The 25000-nt window shown below is 36.4% G+C and overlaps 1 protein-coding gene and 1 long non-coding RNA gene across 2 annotated transcripts in view; one reads left to right on the forward strand and one right to left on the reverse strand.

Moving 5' to 3' along the window:
- LOC133633649 (RNA-binding protein 47-like) overlaps window positions 1-25000 on the forward strand; it is an 86656-nt gene that overhangs the window by 20505 nt on the left and 41151 nt on the right. The gene's annotated exons all lie outside the window — the stretch shown is intronic.
- The window catches only part of LOC133633650 (uncharacterized), a 14967-nt gene continuing 189 nt past the window's right edge, over window positions 10223-25000 (reverse strand). Inside the window, exons 1-3 of the long non-coding RNA XR_009821803.1 lie at window positions 24970-25000; window positions 24542-24598; window positions 10223-10578 (exon numbers count right to left, since the gene is read on the reverse strand). The exon at window positions 24970-25000 is cut by the window's right edge and continues 189 nt beyond it. This is a non-coding gene — a long non-coding RNA (uncharacterized LOC133633650). The remainder of the gene's footprint in view (window positions 10579-24541; window positions 24599-24969) is intronic.

Here is a 25000-nt window from a genome sequence, read left to right on the forward strand (position 1 = left end):
TCGAGACTGAGAGACTTTTAAAACCGAAGAAAGATAAGGAAGACTTCTATAAACAAGTTATCGATGCTTTTGTTCAGGAGGAGCGGCGCATGGACTTCATTTATAAGTAAAGGTAAGCCCATAATAACGTTTTTTTTTATTAAATGTGCTTTTTTGTGTGCTACCGTTTGTATGTGTAAAGTTAAAGTTAAGTTAAAGTACCAATGATTGTCACACACACACACTAGGTGTAATAAAATTTGTCCTCTGCATTTGACCCATCCCCATGTTCAACTTCTGGGAGCAGTGGGCAGCAGCGGCGCCGCGCCCGGGAATAATTTTTGGTGATTCAACCCCCAATTCCAACCCTTGATGCTGAGTACCAAGCAGGGAAGAATGCTGGTATGAGCTTTTAAACATAACCCGTTAACTGCTGCCAATCAAATGGTGAATAAGATACTCTTTAGGGTTCATATGTTTGTAAATCTGACTGTGATGAAGTCAGTGCCTCACCAGCCATGAACCTCACCGCACGTCACTGGTATGTATGTATATATGTATATATGGATGTATGTACAAACCACAAAACCAGTGAAGTTGTCACATTTTGTAAACAGTAAATAAAACAAGCTATTTCATGTTCCAACTTAGAAATGTATTTTTTGTTGCAAATAATCATTAACTAAGAATTTAATGGCAGCCACACATTGCAAAAAAAGGCATTTTTACCAGTGTGTTACATGGCCTTTCCTTTTAACAACACTCAGTAAAGGTTTGGGAAGTGAGGAGACACATTTTTGAAGTGGAATTCTTTCCCATTCTTGCTTGATGTACAGCTTAAGTTGTTCAACAGTCTCCCTTCTCATATTTTAGCCTTCACACATTTCCAATGTCTGGACTACAGGCAGGCCAGTCTAGTACCCGCACTCTTTTACTATGAAGCCACGCTGTTGTAACACGTGGCTTGGCATTGTCTTGCTGAAATAAGCAGGGGCGTCCATGATAACGTTGCATGGATGGCAACATATGTTGCTCCAAAAGCTGTATGTACCTTTCAGCATTAATGGCGCCTTCACAGATGTGTAAGTTACCCATGTCTTGGCCACTAATACACCCCCATACCATCACACATGCTGCCTTTTACACTTTCACCCTAGAACAATCCGGATGGTTCTTTTCCTCTTTGGTCCGGAGGACACGAAGTCCAAAGTTTCCAAAAACAATTTGGAATGTGGACTCGTCAGACCACAGAACACTTTTCCACTTTGCATCAGTCCACCTTAGATGAGCTCGGGCCCAGTGAAGCCGGCGACATTTCTGGGTGTTGTTGATAAATGGCTTTAGCTTTGCATAGTAGAGTTTTAACTTGCACTTACAGATGTAGCGACCAACTGTAGTTACTGACAGTGGTTTTCTGAAGTGTTCCTGAGCCCATGTGGTGATATCCTTTACACACCGATGTCGCTTTTTGATGCAGTAGCGCCTGAGGGATCCAAGGTGTGTAATATCATGGCTTACGTGCAGTGATTTCTCCAGATTCTCTGAACCTTTTGATGATATTACGGAGCGTAGATGGTGAAATCCCTAAATTCCTTGCAATAGCTTGGTTGAGAAATGTTGTTCTTAAAACAATTTGTTCAGGCATTTGTTGACAAAGTGGTGACCCTCGCCCCGTCCTTGTTTGTGAACGACTGAGCATTTCATGGAAGCTTCTTTTATACCCAATCATGGCACCCACCTGTTCCCAATTAGCCTGTTCACCTGTGGGATGTTCCAAATGAGTCTTTGATGAGCGTTCCTCAACTTTCTCAGTTTTTTTTGCCACTTGTGCCAGCTTTTTTGAAACATGTTGCAGGCATCAAATTCCAAATGAGCGAATATTTGCAAAAAATAACCAAGTTTACCAGTTGGAACGTTAAGTATCTTGTCTTTGCAGTCTATTCAATTGAATATAAGTTGAAAAGGATTTGTTGTATTCTCTTTTTATTGACCATTTACACAACGTGACAACTTCACTGCTTTTGGGGTGTGTATGTATGTATGTATGTATGTATATATGTATATATATATATGTATATATGTATATATATGTATATATATATGTATATATATATATATATGTGTATATGTATATATATGTATGTATATATGTATATATTTATGCTACTTCCTGCTTTGTTTGAGTCACTGAGCTCGCTGAACTTGTTTTTCTCCCTTCCTCCTTCCTCGTCCTTGGCAGAGTGAGTGTGCCGCCTCGCTATTGGCCAATGACAAGCCACATGACTGCAGTGTCAGCTGACCAGAATCTCGGCAAAAGGGGATTTGTCTTTAATCAGGAGGGAGGAAAAGAATGTTAGATCTTGTGGCGAGGGCAGAAAGGTGCTGTGATTGTGCTGAGTCCTCCTTGTGAATGACACGCGCTGCCCTGTGATTGGCTCTTTCAGGACGTGAGGTGAAACCTTTCAATAAGGAAGTGCACACATTTCCCCTTTGGAAAGTTTGTTGTTTTACCGCCAAAGCGTTTTTTTAGCACCAGCAGCATTTTTGCCCTCTGTCACACTGTGCAGTACGAGGGCTTTTATTTTGACACGGGTCTTTGTTTTCCAATGCCAGTTCACTTGCATTTAATCAGAGTTTGGTTGAATGTGCAGTAAACCAAGCGGCCGTATCGTGTCATGTCGAAGGCTGCTGATACAAGATAATAATAAATAGTGTTAATCAGAGTTTGTTTTTCAAAATACGGTCAAAGTAGACAAGAGTGTGTATTCTAAACCAGTGTTTTTCAACCTTTTTTGAGCCAAGGCACATTTTTTGCGTTGAAAAAATGCGGAGGCACACCACCAGCAGAAATCATTAAAAAACAAAACTCAGTTGACAGTAAAAAGTCGTTGTCGCAATTGTTGGATATGACTTTAAAGCATAACCAAGCATGCATCACTATAGCTCTTGTCTCAAAGTAGGTGTACTGTCACCACCTGTCACATCACACCCTGACTTATTTGGAGTTTATTGCTGTTTTCCTGTGTGTAGTGTTTTACTTCTTGTCTTGCGCTCCTATTTTGGTGGCTTTTTCTCTTTTTTTGGTATTTTCCTGTAGCAGTTTCATGTTTTCCTTTGAGCGATATTTCTCGCATCTACTCTGTTTTAGCAATTTAAGAAGATTTTAATTGTTTTTATTACGGATAAATGCGTTAAAATGTAATATCGGAAATTATCGGTATCTGTTTTTTTATTATCTGTATCGTTTTTTTTTTGTTTGTTGTTTTTTTTTTAATTAAATCAACATAAAAAACACAAGATACACTTACAATTAGTGCACCAACCCAAAAAACCTCCCTCCCCCCATTTCTTTCTGTTATCAATATTCTGGTTCCTACATTATATATCAATATATATCAACACAGTCTGCAAGGGATACAGTCCGTAAGCACACATGATTGTGCGTGCTGCTGCTCCACTAATAGTACTAACCTTTAACAGTTAATTTTACTCATTTTCATTAATTACTAGTTTCTATGTGACTGTTTTTATATTGTTTTACTTTCTTTTTTATTCAAGAAAATGTTTTTAATTTAGTTATCTTATTTTATTATTTTTTCTAAAAAGTACCTTACCTTCACCATGCATGGTTGTCCAAATTAGGCATAATAATGTGTTAATTCCACGACTGCATATATCGGTTGGTATCGGTTGATATCGGTATCGGTAATTAAAGAGTTGGACAATATCAGAATATCGGATATCGGCAAAAAGCCATTATCGGACATCCCTAGTTTTTATCCTTCTTTGTGGGGACATTGTTGATTGTCATGTCATGTTCGGATGTACATTGTCTTTGCTTCGCAGTAAGTCTTTGCTGTTGTCCAGCATTCTGTTTTTGTTTACTTTGTAGCCAGTTCAGTTTTAGTTTGGTTCTGCATAGCCTTCCCTAAGCTTCAATGCCTTTTCTTAGGGGCACTCACCTTTTGTTTATTTTTGGTTTAAGCATTAGACATCTTTTTACCTGCACCCTGCCTCCCGCTGTTTCTGACATCTACAAAGCAATTATCTACCTGCTGCCACCTACTGATATGGAAGAGTATTACATGGTTACTCTGCCTAGCTCTAGACAGCACCGACACTCAACAACAACACATCATTTGCAGACTATAATTACTGCTTTGCAAAAAATATTGTCGACCCAAATAGGTGAAATTAGATAATCTCCCACGGCACACCAGACTGTATCCCACGGCACACTAGTGTGCCGCTGCACAGTGGTTGAAAAAAACTGTTTTAGATTGCAGTGTACAGTTGACTTTTTATCATGATAAAAACACGGGCACTTATTATTCCATTGGTGTTTTTAATTGGGGTCTAAAAAGGAAATATTGGGATCTACAAAAGACTGCAGAGCTGCATTGGAATAGAATCAGTTCCAGGATGTGTGCCTTTAATTAGGGTGGTGTGGTAATACTAATGAATTAAAAAAAGTACAATACTGCCTCATTTTAGAAAGGCAGTATTGTACCCGCAAGCAGTGCTTTTAAACATAGCTAGCTCGCGGCTAACGTCCCTCCACAGTGTTTAAACGTAGCCTCCATTGCGACAAATAAACTACCGTAAATACCCGGACTATAAGCAGCTACTTTTTTCATAGATTATGAACCTTGCGGCTTGTAGCGTGGTGCTGCTGATTTATGGATTTTTAATTTTTGCTAATGCTCATAATGTTTGGTGTTCAACAGTTGGCATTAAACCCAAGCAGAGTATTGAAATGGTGTGTTATTGTTTTGTGCTATGACGCCATCTTTTGGACGAGTTCGCTATTTCGTATTGCGGGTTGAAAATGTACTTCCTGTTTTGATGCCGTAAACCGGAAATAAGTGCCCATAGCGTTTTTGCTCAAATGGATTCTTCATTCATCACTCCAAGCAATGTTTGTAAGTTTTACAATATAACTAAAACAATTCTTACTTACTAAACCGTCCCAAGTGTCTGTAGGAGTGTTTTCATGCACATTTGTACGTGCTATCGTACTGTAATGACACTAGCGTCGTTAGCATTCGCTAATATGCTAACACATTTACGAGTGTCTGTGTTAGTATTATTAACTTACAAACGTACAATGGCATTCTTTTTGTATTGTTCCACTTACACAAATTCCTCAGTAAATTCCCCAAACGTCACTGTGGAGTAATTGAGTCTGTTTAGTTGATTGGAGAGCTAGCTTCCGCAGCTAGTGGGTCCATGACCATGACTTATGTTTTGTTTGATCAGCCGTTTTACAAAATACAGTTAGTTACAATATAACTAAAACAATTTTCACTTACTAAAGCGTCCCATGTGTGATGTCTGCAGGAGTGTTTTCATGCATATTTGTACGTGCTATCGTACTGTAATGACGCTAGCGTCGTTAGCATTCGCTAATATGCTAACACGTTTATGAGTGTCTGTGTTAGTATAATTAACTTACAATGGCTTTCTTTTTGTATTGTTTCAGTTTCACAAATTCAAGTTATTGAGTCTGTTTAGCTGATTGGAGAGCTAGCTTCCGCAGCTAGTGGGTCCATGACCATGACTTCTGTTTTGTTTGATCAGCCGTTTTACAAAATACAGTTAGTTACAATACCTGTATAACTAAAACAATTTTCACTTACTAAAGCGTCCCATGTGTAATGTCTGTAGGAGTGTTTTCATGCATATTTGTACATGCCATTGTAATGTAATGAAGCTAGTGTCATTAGCATTCGCTAATATGCTAGCACGTTTACGAGTGTCTGTGTTAGTATAATTAACTTACAATGGCATTCTTTTTGTATTGTTTCACTTTCACAAATTCAAGTTATTGAGTCTGTTTAGCTGATTGGAGAGCTAGCTTGTGCAGCTAGTGGGTCCATGACCATGACTTCTGTTTTGTTTGATCATCTGTTTTACTGCCGTGTTACAAAATACAGTTAGTTACATTATAACTAAAACAATTTTTACTTACTAAAGCGTCCCGTGTAATGTCTGTAGGAGTGTTTTCATGCATATTTGTACATGCTATTGTAATGTAATGAAGCTAGTGTCATTAGCATTCGCTAATATGCTAACACGTTTACGAGTGTCTGTGTTAGTATAATTAACTTACAATGGCATTCTTTTTGTATTGTTTCACTTTCACAAATTCAAGTTATTGAGTCTGTTTATCTGATTGGAGAGCTAGCTTGTGAAGCTAGTGGGTCCATGACCATGACTTCTGTTTTGTTTGATCAGCCGTTTTACTGCCGTGTTACAGAAACCGTTTGGAAACAATTAAGGTATGTAAATGAACATTTACAGAATATTTCTGCGTAAATAAGTCATTTCACAGCATATATATATCTGTGTCTTATAGTCCGATGCGGCTAATATATGGGTAAGTCATTTTTCTTCTACAATTTAGTGGGTGTGGCTTAAATCTCGGTGCGCTCTATCGTGTTATGAAAGTAAATCCACCCGAGAAGTGTTGACATGTTTCAAAGTGGAGGTGTTGATGGCTAATATCCCTGACAATCTTTCACATTACGGCAGATCAAGTTGCTCAAACAGTCAAATCTGCCAATTGTAGTGCCGTTCTAAAAATACACCTGCTTGTCGACACCTTCCAAGACCTTGTCCACACCGCTGGTCTCGGCCAGAGGCTTGTTGGCGTCTCCGTCGACTCTAACACGGCTTTTACGGCTGTGCTGGCGTGGCCTTCGCTCCTGATTGCACCATGTTGACTACGGATTTGTCCGTCTGCAAACTTTGTACTATCTGTGTGTGTGTGTGTGTGTGTGTGTGTGTGTGTGTGTGTGTGTGTGTGTGTGTGTGTGTGTGTGTGTGTGTGTGTGTGTGTGTGTGTGTGTGTGTCAGTGGAGTAGGGGTGATTGCCCGTCCTTCATTAACAGAGCCCTCGGTTAATGTGTGACTTGTACAATGGTAATTGTGATAAGAGCGTCAACACTTTAAGAATTGTTGACACGTCCACACACTCCCTGTGTGTCTCCAACAAAAAAGAAACAACTGAGTGGAATGTGATGTCTTCAGTCTGTGCTGCTGAGTGTCAGTGTGGCCAAAGTCACCTGAGAGAGACGCGAGTTCCCAAAAGTGCCTACGATGACTCATCATGGTGGTCAATGAATAATACGCGCGTTAAAAAGTGGACTTTTGTTGTGTGGCATTATATACAACTGGAGGGATAAAAACTTTGATTGTCATGCTAATAAAAAGCAATGATTAACAAGCCTACTCAAGCTAAAGTTTGCTGAGTGAAAGAAAAGGCCGAACAATGGATTTGGAAATGGAGCTGCAACGATTCAGCTTGAATTTCAATTAATCCTTTAATGAAATTTAGCAAAATGTGGAGCACACAAAGTGCCTGGTACTTCATATACTGGATGTGACATTGTTTCCACACGGCTGCTGCAATACGGCTTGAAATTAGTTTCATGAGAAAAAAGCTTCGATTTCTATTCTTTTTTTTTTCCCGATTCATCATTTAATGATTGTAACAAATGCAATTTATCCAATCTGGATCGGACAAAATGCCTGATACTTAAAATATGTGACATTGTTTCCACAGGGCTGCTGCAATAGGGCTCGAAATTAGTTTGATTCGAAAAAAGCTTCAATTTTTATTCTGCTTTTAAGGGCTCAAAATTACTTTAATGAGTAAAAAGCTTGGGTTTGTACTCTGTTTTTTCGATTAATCGTTTAATGAGTAGTAAAATGTATCAAATCTGGACCAGAAAAAGTGCCTGGTACTTCATATATGCAGACATTGTTTCCACACGGCTGCTGCAATAGAGTTCAAAATGACTTTGATTAGAAAAAAGCTTTTAGGGCTTGAAATTAGTTCGATTAGAAAAAAGCTTCGATTTCTATTCGGTTTTTTCGATTAATCGTTCAATGAGTGTAACTATTCAAATTGATCAAATCTGGACCGGACAAAGAGCCTGGTACTTAAAACATAGTTTCCACACGGCTGCTGCAATAGACTTTGAAATTAGTTCGATTCGAAAAAAGCTTCAATTTTTATTCTGTTTTTAAGGGCTTGAAGTTAGTTTAATGAGTAAAAAGTTTGGATTTGTATTCTGTTTTTTAGATTAATCGTTTAATGAGTGTAACTAAAACAATTGATCAAATCTGGACCAGAAAAAGTGCCTGGTACTTAATATACGCTGACATTGTTTCCACACGGTTGCTGCAATAGACTTTGAAAATAGTTTGATGAGAAAAAAGTTTTTAGGGCTTGAAATTAGCTCGATTAGAAAAACGCTTCGATTTCTATTCGGTTTTTTCGATTAATCGTTCAATGAGTGTAACTAATAAAATCTGGACCGGACAAAGAGCCTTATACTTAAAACATAGTTTCCACACGGCTGCTGCAATAGAGTTTGAAAATAGTTTGATGAGAAAAAAGCTTTTAGGGCTCGAAATTAGTTTGATTCGAACAAAGCTTCGATTTTTATTCTGTTTTTAAGGGCTTGAAGTTAGTTTAATGAGTAAAAAGTTTGGATTTGTATTCTGTTTTTTCGATTAATCGTTTGAGTGTAACTAATAAAATTGATCAAATCTGGACCAGAAAAAGTGCCTGGTACTTAAAGCATAGTTTCCACACGGCTGCTGCAATAGAGTTTGAAATTAGTTCGATTCGAACAAAGCTTCGATTTTTATTCTGTTTTTAAGGGATTGAAGTTAGTTTAATGAGTAAAAAGCTTGGATTTGTATTCGGTTTTTTCAATTAATCGTTTAATGAGTGTAACTAATCAAATTGATCAAATCTGGACCAGACAAAGTGCCTGGTACTTCATCTATGCTGACATTGTTTCCACACGGCTGCTGCAATAGAGTTCAAAATTACTTTAATTAGAAAAAAGCTTTTGGGGCTCGAAATTAGTTTGATTAGAAAAACGCTTCGATTTCTATTCGGTTTTTTCGATTAATCGTTCAATGAGTGTAACTAATAAAATCTGGACCGGACAAAGAGCCTGGTACTTAAAACATAGTTTCCACACGGCTGCTGCAATAGACTTTGAAAATAGTTTGATGAGAAAAAAGTAGGGATATTATCGGCCGATAGATGCGTTAAAATGTAATATCGGAAATTATCGGTATCGTTTTTTTTATTATCGGTATCGTTTTTTTGTTTGTTGTTTTTTTAAATTAAATCAACATAAAAAACACAAGATACACTTCAAATTAATGCACCAACCCAAAAAACCTCCCTCCTCATTCACACAAGGGTTGTTTCTTTCTGTTATTAATATTCTGGTTCCTACATTATATATCAATATATATCAATACAGTCTGCAAGGGATACAGTCCGTAAGCACACATGATTGTGCGTGCTGCTGCTCCACTAATAGTACTAACCTTTAACAGTTAATGTTACTCATTTTCATTAATTACTAGTTTCTATGTAACTGTTTTTATATTGTTTTACTTTCTTTTTTATTCAAGAAAATGTTTTTAATTTATTTATCTTATTTTATTTTATAATTTTTTTTTAAAGTACCTTATCTTCACCGTACCTGGTTGTCCAAATTAGACATAATAATGTGTTAATTCCACGACTGTATATATCGGTTGATATCGGTATCGGTTGATATCGGTATCAGTAATTAAAGAGTTGGACAATATCGGAATATCGGATATCGGCAAAAAGCCATTATCGGACATCCCTAGAAAAAAGCTTTTAGGGCTCGAAATTAGTTCGATTCGAAAAAAGCTTCGATTTTTATTTTGTTTTTAAGGGCTTGAAGTTAGTTTGATGAGTAAAAAGTTTAGATTTGTATTCTGTTTTTTCGATTAATCGTTTAATGAGTGTAACTAATAAAATTGATCAAATCTGGACCAGACAAAGTGCCTGGTACTTCATATATGCTGACATTGTTTCCACACGGCTGCTGCAATAGAGTTCAAAATTACTTTAATTAGAAAAAAGCTTTTGGGGCTCGAAATTAGTTCAATTAGAAAAAAGATTAGATTTTTATTCTGTTTTCAAGGTCTCTAAATTAGTTTAGTAACAAAATATTTGACGCTGAGGTGTATACCTGCAAAATTAGCAAAAAAAATCTAGCATGCTATAAATAGAATGCTAACAATTGTGCCACAGGTCGTTAAGAAATGAGCTGGGGGCCGCACTTTGGACACCCCTGGTGTACGGTGTGTCATTTCTTCACAAAGTTACCTTGCCGACTCAAGGCCTGCACGTTCCTACAATTCTGTGTATTTTTGGACCAAGTTTGCAGTGGAAATAACTTTTCCAAACTCATTTTTACAAGTGAAAAAAACACAGCATGACCCTGATTGCCTTCAGTCCTTCTTCTTCCTTCAGGCTTATCATCTGAGACGGAGGTTAAAAAAACATGGCGGTGTGCGTGTGTGTGTGTGGGGGGGGGGGTTACCTGCCCCATGTGGCCCCGCCTCTCCTCTTAGGCCCATTGACAAAGAGTAAACACAAAAGCACCTTTACCTACCTCCTCAGTCCGTGTGCAGCAAGCAGGGCGAGCACAACGTCCCTGGAAGAACTCCCAAGGTCTTCTTCACCTCTGCTGACATCTGTGTGGCCCTCAGGTACTTCACCTTTCACTCCTCTTTCTCCACCTTTTCCTAGCGATTACAGTGACAGGTGACCACGGTCAGTGAGCAATCTGCTGGTTTTTCATGACCTGTGTCTTTGATGACGATATTTTACCCTTACCAAAATGTATGTCGATACTTTTAGATACTTTTCAAAATGAAGCGGACCACAAAAAAGGTCATTACTGGCTTTATTTTAAAAGGAACTCTTATGATACTTTAACCATAAGTTTATTATTGCAATCTAGTCCTTAAAAAAAATAGTGAACATACTAGACAACATGTCTTTTAGTAGTAAGTAAACAAACAAAGACTCCTAATTAGTCAGCTGATGTATGCAGTAACATATTGGGTCATTTATACACCTATTATTATCATTATGGGCCTGCTGTAATGCAATATTATTATTCCTCAGACTTCAACTTTTATTATAGTTTCGCACGTTTCTTTTACGATGAATACAAGACGGATCGGCCAGCGAACCCCCACATATGTTCTACCATTGCAAAGGTCTCACTTGCGCCTACGGCGGCACCTTAAGTTGGTAACATTTCATGTTACCATAGTGACGCTATTCGCGAATGAAAAAAAATGGGCCAATTGAATGGGTACATACCCTTTTAATGGACTATTGCTCTGAGACAAACGCCAAAAAGACAAGATTACCTCCTCTTGTAGCTCAGCTGAACATCTCATTTTGTTTACACACTTGTCTACTTTTGACACAAGCTAACTGATAGCATGCTAACATTAGCTTGCTTGCATGCGAACATTAGCATGATATTTTTTTAGCTAAATTTGCTTGCGTTTACCCCAGAGTCAAATAACTTGGTAGGTGACACTTGCTAACTGTTAGCATGTAAACGTTAGCATGCAAGCTAATTTTAGCATGCTAACTTTTTTTGCTCTTTCTTCACTTTTTTCTTTACTTCCGCCGTGTTACTTGATATGTTAGACATGCTGACTGTTAGCATGCCATGGTTAGCACACATGCTATGTGTTACTTTTTAATGTAAGCATGCTAATATTCTAGGCTAGCTCTACAGCTCATTTTGTACGGTTACACCAAAAACTCACGGATTCAGACACTCAGCACCATCTTGTAAGTACGGCAACTTCCGACGACCCCCGGCCATAGATCCAGGGCACAGATAGCTTGGCCCTTCAGAATTTCCACGGGAATTTTCTAGTTATTATTAATCTACTTTATCTACTTATTTAATGTTATTATCCACTTTTTTCTGTTTTAACGTGTTCTATCTACACTTCTGTTCAAATGTAATAATTACTTATTCTTCTGTTGATTGATACTTTACATTAGTTTTGGTTGATACCACACATTTAAAACAAAAAATTTTTTAAATCTATTTTTAAGTTATCATGCCATGATTTTACCAGTCCGGCCCACTTTTCCTTCATGTGGCCCCTGGGCTGAAATAAGTTGGACACCCCGGAGTTACAGGGTCGTACTTTGGTCATCGTTAAAGTTCTCCTGTGTACAGGGACATGTTTTCTGACTTTATAAACAACAACAAAATGACAATATGATAGCAAAAATATCAATGTTATCATTGTGGTATCGACTAAATACGGCTCTTGTACTTGGTATCGTTACAGTCGATGTTTGTATCCCAGAAATCCTTAAAAAACAAAACTAGTTGACAGTAAAAAGTCGTTGTCGCAACTGTTGGATATGACTTTAAAGCATAACCAAGCATGCATCACTATAGCTCTTGTCTCAAAGTAGGTGTACTGTCACATCACACCCTGACTCATTTTTAGTTTTTTGCTGTTTTCTTGTGTGTAGTGTTTTAGTTCTTGTCTTGCGCTCCTATTTTGGTGGCTTTTTCTCTTTTTTTGGTATTTTCCTGTAGCAGTTTCATGTCTTCCTTTGAGCAATATTCCCTGCATCTACTTTGTTTTAGCAATCAAGAATATTTCACTTGTTTTTATCCTTCTTTGTGGGGACATTGTTGATTGTCATGTCATGTTTGGATGTACTTTGTGGACGCCGTCTTTGCTCCACACGCTGTAAGTTTTTGCTGTCGTCCAGCATTCTGTTTTGGTTTACTTTGTAGCCAGTTCAGTTTTAGTTTCGTTCTGCATAGCCTTCCCTAAGCTTCAATGCCTTTTCTTAGGGGTCTTCACCTTTTGTTTATTTTTGGTTTAAGCATTAGACACCTTTTTACCTGCACACTGCCTCCCACATCTACAAAGCAATTAGCTACCGGCTGCCACCTACTGATATGGAAGTGTATTACACGGTTACTCTGCACTGACACTCAAGACCATATCTCACAGCACACTAGTGTGCCGCGGCACAGTGGTTGAAAAACACTGAACTATTGTATACTTCTATGATGTGTAGTGAAGCATGTTTAGCTATTCATGATACTTGTAGGAAACTCACTTTATTTGTCGCCATGTAGGCCAGGATAATAATAATAGTAATAGATTTTATTTGTAAAAAGCATTTTATATTGAGTAAACCATCTCAAAGTGCTACAGTGTATTAAAAAAATCAAAATAAAATTAAAAAAAATATTTAAAAAATTATAAATAAAAAGATAATAAAGAAATAAATTAGGGATGTCCGATAATGGCTTTTTGCAGATATCCGATATTCCGATATTGTCCAACTCTTTAATTATCGATACCGATATCAACCGATATATACAGTCGTGGAATTAACACATTATTATGTCTAATTTGGACAACCAGGTATGGTGAAGATAAGGTACTTTTTTAAAAAAATAATAAAATAAAATAAGATAAATAAATTAAAAACATTTTCTTGAATAAAAAAGAAAGTAAAACAATATAAAAACAGTTACATAGAAACTAGTAATGAATGAAAATGAGTAACATTAACTGTTAAAGGTTAGTACTATTAGTGGAGCAGCAGCACGCACAATCATGTGTGCTTACGGACTGTATCCCTTGCAGACTGTATTGATATATATTGATATATAATGTAGGAAGCAGAATATTAATAACAGAAAGAAACAACCCTTTTGTGTGAATGAGGAGGGAGGTTTTTTGGGTTGGTGCATTAATTGTAAGTGTATCTTGTGTTTTTCATGTTGATTTAATTTAAAAAAAAAAAAAAAAAAAAAAAACGATACCGATAATAAAAAAAACGAAAACATTTTAACGCATTTATCATCCCTAAAATAAATAATAAAAAAATATAAAACAGCCAAATAGCTATAACTAGTATGCATATATATAAAAAAGGCTTTTTTTAAAAGAAGGGCTTTTAAGCCTTTTTTTAAAAAGCATCCACAGTCTGTGGTGCCCTCAGGTGGTCAGGGAGAGCGTTCCACAGACTGGAAGCGGCGGAGCAGAAAGCCCGGTCTCCCATTGTTCGTAGCTTTGTCCTCGGAGGCTGGAGGAGGTTAGCCTGACCGTAGCGGAGGTGTCGTGTGGAGGATTTGGGGGTGAGTAGTTTTTTGAGGTAGAGGGGGGTCATTTCCATGGAGGCAGTAGGACTAGTGATTTACAAGTGGCTAAAACACTGTGCAGGGGACGTTAGCCGCTAGCTGGCTACGTTTTAAAGCGGTGTTTATAGCTTCACCTTTATCGTAAGTCACAATACGTCCATTCTCCATCTTCTGCCTCCACACTGTTTCTGCTGTGTGTTGACTCGGCTCATGTTAGCATACCACGATGCACCGTGAAAGTAGTAAGTACCAATAGGACCTTTTTCATACTACTTTGCATTGTCGATCAGAGCAATGGAAAGATTTCAAGCAATCCCTGGTTGGACTGGAGGTCCTTTGCAAGGATAAGCAGTGAAACCAGTGGAGTGGCATGTGACAGTGTGGCACGTGTGTGTTCAGGGTGGGGGCTGGGACAAGCCATTGGTTTCCGGGTTGTTGGTCATAAAATATGTGGACTTTTACCCCTGTGAGGTGTGTGTTGTGTGTGTACTGTATGTGTGTTGTGTGCGTACTGAATGTGTGTGTTCTCCATTGAATCAAAGGCACAAAAACACACTTGGTGTGTGTGTGTGTGTGTGGGGGGGGGGGGGGGGGGGCATTGTGTTGTGAGAGGGGATTTGCAGCATTTAATCATGTGTTTGTTGAACGGGTGGGCCGCTGTTTGAGCGTCAAGGTGGAGGAACTAGAGAGGGCACAAATACGGAGACGTGACATAGTTCAGCGTGAGGTCGGCGTTTCCTGGTTGCTGCGTTGGCGGTCCTGGCCTCGCGCGGGCAAGCTGATTATTCTTCTGTTGTTTGATACTTGACGTTAGTTTTGGTTGATACCACACATTTTGGCCATAGTCCAATACCAAGTAGTTGCAACACAGGTGTCAAATGTACGGCACGGCCCCCAAACAGGTTTTATCCGGCCCGCCAGAGGAGTTTGCTAAGTGTTAAAATGAGCTGCCATTTTTTTAAATGAAAGAAACTGCTGTTTTCTAATGTGTACGCTGGATGTCACCATAGAAATTCCATCCTTCCATCATCCCATAGGGGTGATGGACGGATGGGCAGCAACCGAAGAGCTGCAGCCCGCCACCATGGCCCCCACACTCCCTCCCCTCTGTTGCTAGATATCTTGAAATGTAGAATAGAATATATCTTTATTGTCATTGTACATTGTACAATGAAATTGTATGCAAAACGAATTTAGTGCAAATTCATAATAACACATAAAAACATAAGAACATAGATAAATAGATAAAAATACATAAAAATATCAAGCCCACGTTGTACGTTGTAATATGTATATGTGCTTTGCTATGAAGGTTTTTTCCCACTCCAGACTGGGCCCCCTTAGGAACCCAGTCTAGATTGTTGTTTTTTTTACTCATCCTTCCCCAGCGTTTACCTATTTCCCATCTTTTACGGGGCCCCTAGTAGGGATGATGTTTGATAAGAAATTATCGAGTTCGAGCCTATTATGGAATCCTCTTATCGAACCGATTCCTTATCGATTCTCTTATCGAGTCCAGATAGGTTGTTGTATATGGGAAAAAAACACAATATTTGGTTTAACAAAAGCTAACTTTTATTATATAAGAAAACAATTTAATCTAAAAAATAAATAAATATTGACTGTTACCCCCCTAAAAAAATAAAATAAAATAAATAAATATTGACGGTTGTTACCCAAAGTATATTAAGTGGGATTTTTTCAGAAAAACAAATATATACAGTAACACAAAAACAAGCTGTCTCTGTGATCACTATAGGTGTATAAATAATAATATAGTGTTAAATAAAATCAGTCCCTTGGGCACAAAACTGAAAATAATACAGCTCTCCAAAAAGTGCACTTCTGCTGCTATTGGAACATAACTGTTTGTTATGATGCTTTGACATTTTTGCACTTTATTTCTTTATTGAAAGAAAATTCTATGAAGAGAAAAGTTCTTTGCAAATGTGGTTACAATGCTAAAAAAATGAAAAGTTAACGCTAAAAAAAGAAATACACTTTCAGTTAACATTATTTCCTTATATGGGAAAAGATGTTATGAGCTAGAGAATATAACAACTACACTACCCAGCATGCAACGGGAGTGACGAGCATGCGCGGTAGCCCCGAAAAGTGTTGCATGTTGCCACGCTGTGAAAGTAAACGTCAAGAAGTCAGCCAACACGCCTCGTCTGCATTATTTATAATTAGACAGACAACACATCTACAGTGTGATTTTGTAACGTTTACAAGGAAAGAAAAACAAAAGTTAAAAAAGGGAGATATGTTGTATATATATGTATGTGCTGCAGTGTTGTATATATATGTATGTGCTGCGGTTGTTTTAAGAAGGTTGCGACAGCTGCCGTAAAGGAGGTGCGTTGCTAGCCTGGTTGCTATGTTTCCGGTTGGTCGTAAAAGTTTTGGTCATGTGTTTTACCCTGCTCAAATCTCTCAGTAAAGTTATTCATTGGATTATACCTTTTGTTTTGAACTTTATTACACATTGGAGCGCTTTTTCCCGTCCATTTTTTTCCTGCTTTCGCTATCTGCGCCTAATGACTGAGCTACGTGACGTCATTTCTTGTGATGTCCCACGGAGCAGTTCTGGTCGGGACGGGATTCGTTCCCAGGGATTCGAATAAAGAACCAACTCTTTTTCTTTACTATAGTGGTCTCGATAACGGGTACCGGTTCTCAAAAAGGGATTCGAGTCCGAGGACTCTGTACTTTTCTTATCGAACAACCGAGAAAACCGGTTTCGAGTATCATCCCTAGCTCCTAGTGGCGACCCATCAGCGTTCCTGTTCTGTAACTCTGTACACTGTTTTGTCTAATCTTGAACAGGTTTGTGCTGAAAACAAAGTTTCGTTGTACTTGTGCAATGACAATAAAGACCAAACCTACCTACTAACTACCTACATTTGTATCCGCTATTTGACAGATAACCACATGGTTTATTCAGAAAGTATAAATAATGACAAATTAAGATAAAATATTATTAACCGCAACATGTAAGTGTAAAACCCCCCAAAAAAGTGTTTGTTTTTAACAAAGAAACTGTCTTTATTTTTAAGTTATCATGCCATCATTTTACCAGTCAGGCCCACTTGGGAATAGATTTTAACTTCATATGGCCCCTGGACTGAAATAAGAGTTACAGGGTCATACTTTGGTCATCATTAAAGTTCTCCCGTGTCCGGGGACGTATTTACTGATTTTATAAACAATACAAAATGTAAAATGTGGTATCGACTAAATACGACTCCTGTACTTGGTATCGTTACAGTCGATGTTTGTATCCCAGCAGGCACAAGACATTCAAACAACTTTGAGAACTTGTAGAATTAGGTCCTGGCGTTGTGCAATTCAAATCTAACATGCTTTTTGACGACGTTAAATCAATGTTGGGTTCTGACGTTGATTTGACCGTTGAATTTTGGTCATTTCCCAACCAATATTCTACAACACACATACAACGCTGAAACAACATGCTTTTTGACAACATTTATTCGACAAATGAAGATCAAATATTATTAACCGCAACATGTAAGTGTAAAACCAAAAAAAAAAGTGTTTGTTCTATTTTTTAACAAAGAAATTGTCTTCATTTTTAAGTTATCATGCCATCATTTTACCAGTCAGGCCCACTTGGGAATAGATTTTAACTTCATGTGGCCCCTGGGCTGAAATAGGTTTGACACCTCAGAGTTATAGGGTCATACTTTGGTCTTCGTTAAAGTTCTCCTGTGTCCGGGCACGTATTTCCTGACTTTATAAACAACACAAAATGACAAAAATATCGATGTAATCATTGTGGTATCGACTAAATACGACTCCTGTACTTGGTATCGTTACAGTCGATGTTTGTATCCCGGCAGGCACAAGACATTAAAATAACGTTGAGAACTTGTAGAATTAGGTCCTGACTTAGACTTCGACTTCCTTTTTATTGTCATTCAAATGTGAACTTTACAGTACAGATAAGAACGACATTTTGTTGCATTAGCTCATGGTAGTGCAGGATTTTTAAAAAAGCAATAAGGTGCATGTATAAATAAATAAATAGATTACTGTACAGATAAATATATTGCACTTTTCCATATGCATCCACGATTTTGGATGTATGTTATATTGTCTTTTTATTCCAGCGAGTTAATCCAACTCCAACGTTGAGCAATTCAAATCTAACATTGAAACAACATGCTTTTTGACGACGTTACATCAATGTTGGGTTCTGACGTTGATTTGACATTGAATTTTGGTCATTTCCCAACCAATATTCTACAACACGCATACAACGTTGAAACAACATGCTTTTTTGACAACATTTATTCGACAAATAAAGATCAAATATTATTAACTGCAACATGTAAGTGTAGAAAACCCCCCAAAAAAGTGTTTGTTTGTTCTATTTTTAAACAAAGAAATGGTCTTTATGTTTAAGTTATCATGCCATGAGTTTACCAGTCCGGTGACATTGTTCAGCGTTAGGTCGACGTCCTGGCCTCGCACGGGCAAGCTGATTAGCGTGAGGAATGTGTTTGGAAGCCAAAGCGCCTTATCTTTGTACAAGAGGACGATTGTGTTCTGTCGACAGCCATTTTTTTTACTAACGAGTGTTCCTGCGACACCAAATCTCTCGCTTGTTTGCTACACTTTTGAAAGAGGCCGCGCTTAAAAGGTCGCTTTTGGAAATTCAGTGTTTTCATGACGGCGCCACAGAAAAACATCCCCTTGACTGTCTTGCCTTTGTCCCGCCTCCAGCTAGATGAGCCCGCCCTATGTATACGCCCACCACCACACATGGTAACAAAAACAGGGCCAAGCGATACAAAGAAGATAGAAGATTATTTTTTTCCGTATATACCGTATTTTTCGGAGTATAAGTCGCTCCGGAGTATAAGTCGCACCGGCTGAAAATGCATAATAAAGAAGGAAAAAACATATATAAGTCGCACTGGAGTATAAGTCGCATTTTTGGGGGAAATGTATTTGATAAAAGCCAACAGCAAGAATAGACATTTGAAAGGCAATTTAAAATGTCTAAAGAATAGTGAACAACAGGCTGAATAAGTGTACGTTATATGAGGCATAAATAACCAACTGGTATGTTAACGTAACATATTATGGTAAGAGTCATTCAAATAACTATAACATATATACCAGGGGTCATCAACCTTTTTGAAAGCAAGAGCTACTTCTTGGGTAGTGATTAATGCGAAGGGCTACCAGTTTGATACACACTTAAATAAATTGCCAGAAATAGCCAATTTGCTCAATTTACCTTTAACTCTACGTTATTATTAATAATTAATGATATTTACACTTAATTGAAAGGTTTAAAAGAGGAGAAAACACAAAAAAAATGACAATTAAATTTTGAAACATAGTTTATCTTCAATTTCGACTCTTTAAAATTCAAAATTCAACCGAAAAAAAGAAGAGAAAAACTAGCTAATTCGAATCTTTTTGAAAAAATTAAACAAAGAATTTATGGAACATCATTAGTAATTTTTCCTGATTAAGATTAATTTTAGAATTTTGATGACATGTTTTAAATAGGTTAAAATCCAATCTGCACTTTGTTAGAATATATAACAAATTGGACCAAGCTATATTTCTAACAAAGACAAATCATTATTTCTTCTAGATTTTCCAGAACAAAAATTTTAAAATAAATTCAAAAGACTTTGAAATAAGATTCAAATTTGATTCTACAGATTTTTCTAGATTTGCCAGAATAATTTTTTTGAATTTTAATCATAATAAGTTTGAAGAAATATTTCACAAATATTCTTTGTCGAAAAAACAGAAGCTAAAATGAAGAATTAAATTAAAATGTAATTATTATTCTTTACAATAAAAAAAATAAATTTACTTGAACATTGATTTAAATTGTCAGGAAAGAAGAGGAAGGAATTTAAAAGGTAAAAAGGTATATGTGTTTAAAAATCCTAAAATCATTTTTAAGGTTGTATTTTTTCTCTAAAATTGTCTTTCTGGAAGTTATAAGAAGCAAAGTAAAAAAAATAATGAATTTATTTAAACAAGTGAAGACCAAGTCTTTAAAATATTTTCTTGGATTTTCAAATTCTATTTGAGTTTTGTCTCTCTTAGAATTAAAAATGTCGGGCAAAGCGAGACCAGCTTGCTAGTAAATAAATACAATTAAAAAAATAGAGGCAGCTCACTGGTAAGTGCTGCTATTTGAGCTATTTTTAGAACAGGCCAGCGGGCTACTCATCTGCTATACGTTTACCAAACAATCTGTCACTCGTAATCGCTAAATCCCATGAAATCTTATACGTCTAGTCTCTTACGTGAATGAGACCAATAATATTATTTGATATTTTACGCTAATGTGTTAATCATTTCACACATAAGTCGCTCCTGAGTATAAGTCGCACCCCCGGCCCAACTATGAAAAAAACTGCGACTTATAGTCCGAAAAATACAGTATATATATCGCGATAGTCTGTTTAGCAGATTGGAGAGCTAACTTGCGCAGCAAGTGGGTACATGACGATGACTTCTGTTTTGTTTGATCAGCCGTTTTACTGCCGTGTTACAAACCAATGAAGGTATGTGAGTAAACATTTACAAAATATTTCTGTGTAAATAACTAATTTCACAAAGTATACACTACCGTTCAAAAGTTTGGGGTCACATGGAAATGTCCTTATTTTTGAAGGAAAAGCACTGTACTTTTCAATGAAGATAACTTTAAACTAGTCTTAACTTTACAGAAATACACTCTATACATTGCTAATGTGGTAAATGACTATTCTAGCTGCAAATGTCTGCTTTTTGGTGCAATATCTACATAGGTGTATAGAGGCCCATTTCCAGCAACTATCACTCCAGTGTTCTAATGGTACAATGTGTTTGCTCATTGGCTCAGAAGGCTAATTGATGATTAGAAAACCCTTGTGCAATCATGTTCACACATCTGAAAACACTTTAGCTCGTTACAGAAGCTACAAAACTGACCTTCCTTTGAGCAGATTGACTTTCTGGAGCATCACATTTGTGGGGTCAATTAAACGCTCAAAATGGCCAGAAAAAGAGAACTTTCATCTGAAACTTGACAGTCTATTCTTGTTCTTAGAAATGAAGGCTATTCCACAAAATTGTTCGGGTGACCCCAAACTTTTGAACGGTAGTGTATATAGAGACATACTGTAATAACTTGAAGTAAATCATGAAGATTAAGAAACAATTACAAACAAAAAATAAAATAAAAAAGTAAATTAACTAAAAGCAGTCTTTTTCTCACGATGTGGACTTTTTTCTTATAAAATTGGGAACAATGTCTCATATTTTTTCTGTTTTTGTAATATTGCAATATTTTCTCATAAAATTATTACTTTTTTTTTAATGTAAAATTATTACTTTTTAATGCCAAATGGTGACATTTGTCATATAAAATTCTGGCTTATCACAATATTGCCAATTTTTTTGTCTTTCTTGTAAAACAGTGACATTTTTTGAAACTCGACAGTCTATTCTTGTTCTTAAAAATGAAGGCTATTCCACAAAATTGTTTGGGTGACCCCAAACTTTTGAATGGTAGTGTATATCTGCGGCTTACCATATTTTTCGAACTATAAGTCGCAGTTTTTTTCTTAGTTTGGCTTTATTATGCATTTTCGGCCGGTGCGACTTATACTCCGTACAGTATGTTTGATAATTTTTGTTTTACTCTAGCGAGCAGGCTAACCTCGTATGATGTTGCTGCTAAAATGTGAATGCAATGTTAGCGCTTTAGCTCTCGCAGCTATGCTAGTGTTGCTAACTTGGAGCAGTCAGGTGGATTAAAAACACTTTTTAAGCAGTCCAAATTAAAGCATCAATGTAAAATCTGAACGGTTTTAAGAGTTCCACTGCAGGACTTTGGAGTGCACAAATGTGAAGGCCTCTAAAGGCAGGGGGGCTCTGAGGGTAAATGAACTGGAATCATCCCTCCGTGGTGAAGTGGGCTGCAGTCACACACACACCTGCAGTCACACACACACACACACACACACACACACACCATCTGATATGACATTCTTCAGGCCAGTTTCACTTTGAAGGGCTTTCTAGCTCCGAGGGAGGCCTGAAGAGATCGCCCAGAGAAGGAACATTTAGTCCACTTTATTGCGCCGCTTTTTCGCCTGCCATGTTGCCCTCCCGTGCTAATGGTCACGCATTGTCGTGTTCTGCTCAACCTTGTGCTTTTGGACTTGGAAGTACATGCACAGTTTTGATGGACACAGTTAGGGAGGTTGCGGTTGTTTTGTTTCTGCACCACTCAGAGCCGTTTCTAGGATCTCGCCCTGCTCATTGTTACCCAAAAAAAAACACATTTTGCAGTAAAGTTGTCATCTTCTGCAAACTTGAACCACAAAAACTGTTGAATTAAAACCTCTCCTAATATTGTCAATTAAAGTGTTTGCCTTATTATCTTCAGATGGTGTTTATTTATAAAGGGACAATACGTATTCTCCAGTCCCTAGGCAAGTTGATGTTAACTACAGATGTGACATTCGCGAACAAATAGAGTATTTTGAATGGCTTTTTTAAGTGAACGATGAGAACCGATTCTCACTTGTTCGTTTTTGGGAGACGTTTTTTATTGTCGGCAATTGCCCACGCTACTACAAAATTAGTCATTGTTTGAGGAAACTTGGCAACATTTGAAGTAACTTTTTTTTTAATTACACATATATATATATATATATATATATATATATATATATATATATATATATATATATATATATATATATATATATATATATACACACACACACATAAATACATACATATATATGTATTTATATACATATATACATACATATACATATATATGTATTTATATACATTAGGGCTGCAACTAACGATTAATATGATAATCGATTAATCTGTCGATTATTACTTCGATTAATCGATTAATAATCGGATAAAAGAGACAAATTACATTTCTATCCTTTCCAGTATTTTATTGAAAAAAAAACCAGCATACTGGCACCATACTTATTTTGATTATTGTTTCTCAGCTGTTTGTACATGTTGCAGTTTATAAATAAAGGTTTATTTTAAAAAATAAAAATAAATTTTTTTTTTTTAAAAAGCCTCTGCGCATGCGCATAGCATAGATCCAACGAATCGATGACTAAAATAATCGGCAACTATTTTTATAATCGATTTTAATCGATTTAATCGATTAGTTGTTGCAGCCCTAATATACATATATACATACATATACATATATATACATGTATACTGTATATATGTATATATCAATCAATCAATGTTTATTTATATAGCCCTAAATCACAAGTGTCTCAAAGGGCTGTACGAGCCACAACGACATCCTCGGTACAGAGCCCACATACATATATATGTATATATATATATATATATATATATATATATATATATATATATATATATATATATATATATATATATATATATATATATATATGTATATATATATATATATGTATATATATATATATATATATATATATATATATATATATGTGTGTATGTGTATATATATATATATATGTATGCATGTATATATATATATATATATATATGTATATATATATATGTGTGTATGTATATATATATATATATATATATATATATATATATATATATATATATATATGTATGCATGTATATATATATATATATATATATTATATATATATATATATATATATATATGTATACATATGTGTATATATATATATATATATATATATATGTATGTATGACCCCAAAAGGGACAAGCGGTAGAAAATGGATGGATGGATATATATATATGTATAAAACATTTTATTATATTTTTATTTGGATTCTCTTTTCAGTTCAATTGTTGACATATGTGGTAGTTCAAGCGTATACACACCAGGTAGGGTAGTTTTTGTACTCACGTTTTTTTTTTTAAATTAAATGATAAATGGGTTATACTTGTATAGCGCTTTTCTACTTCAAGGTACTCAAAGCGCTTCCGTGACTAGGATGGTAGGAGGTGGGGATTGAACCCAGTAACTAGCAACCCTCCGATTGCTGGCACGGCCACTCTACCAACTTCGCCACGCCGCCCCTATTTAATTCTAATTTTATTTATACTTTTTGTATTCGTTGACACATTTTATTCTTACTTATTGTGTACTTCTTTCCATGTTGTTAAAATGCTCATGTGCAAGAGCGTTTTGATATCGTTGTCAAATCATACCATGAAAGATACAATAAAACATTTTATTATACTCAATATTTCTGAATAATTAAGTGAGTAATATTTGTGTAAATGTAAATGATTCTGATCCACATCTTATCCTACAACTGATACTAGTGATTGTTTCCCTGATAAAAAAAACCAAAAAAACTAGAGTATTTTATGGACTATAGAACGCACCGGTATATAAGCCGCACCCACTAAATTTTAGAAGGGGGGAAAAAGTATTTTTGCATATATTAACCGCACTGGACTATAAGCTGCAGATACATAGGTTGTGATATGAATTATTTACAGAGAAAGAGTCTGTAAGTATTTATTTACATACCTTACGAGTAGAACGCTGTGGACTTGTAGAAGACTGGACAGCACTCCGCTTGGTTACCTATTAATGGGAGAACACCTGCAGTGAGCAAACTCGTCCAAAAGATGGCGCTATAGCACCAACAATAAAACACTCGGTGTCTTTTTTTTTTTGTAAAGTTATTTTATCAGTCGGGTTGGCAAAAAGTAGCTGCTCGTAGTCCGGAATTTACGGCAACTTTAATAACGAGCAAGTCTCCTGAACGGCTCTTTGAAAGGAACGGCTCTCAATATTTGGCTCTTTTCGAAGAGCCATAAATCCCCAAACCATACTAATTAACAATAGCATGTAAAATATTATTATTTAAGTCCTAGGGATGTAACGATAAACAGTATGATAATATTACCGTTTTAAACTGAAATGAACACTTTGATCAACTCGATGATACTCACTTTATTTACTAGCTCATTAGCTAGCTGAAAT

This window comes from Entelurus aequoreus, linkage group LG18 (genome assembly GCF_033978785.1).
Source record: "Entelurus aequoreus isolate RoL-2023_Sb linkage group LG18, RoL_Eaeq_v1.1, whole genome shotgun sequence".
Taxonomy (NCBI): Eukaryota; Metazoa; Chordata; class Actinopteri; order Syngnathiformes; family Syngnathidae; genus Entelurus; species Entelurus aequoreus.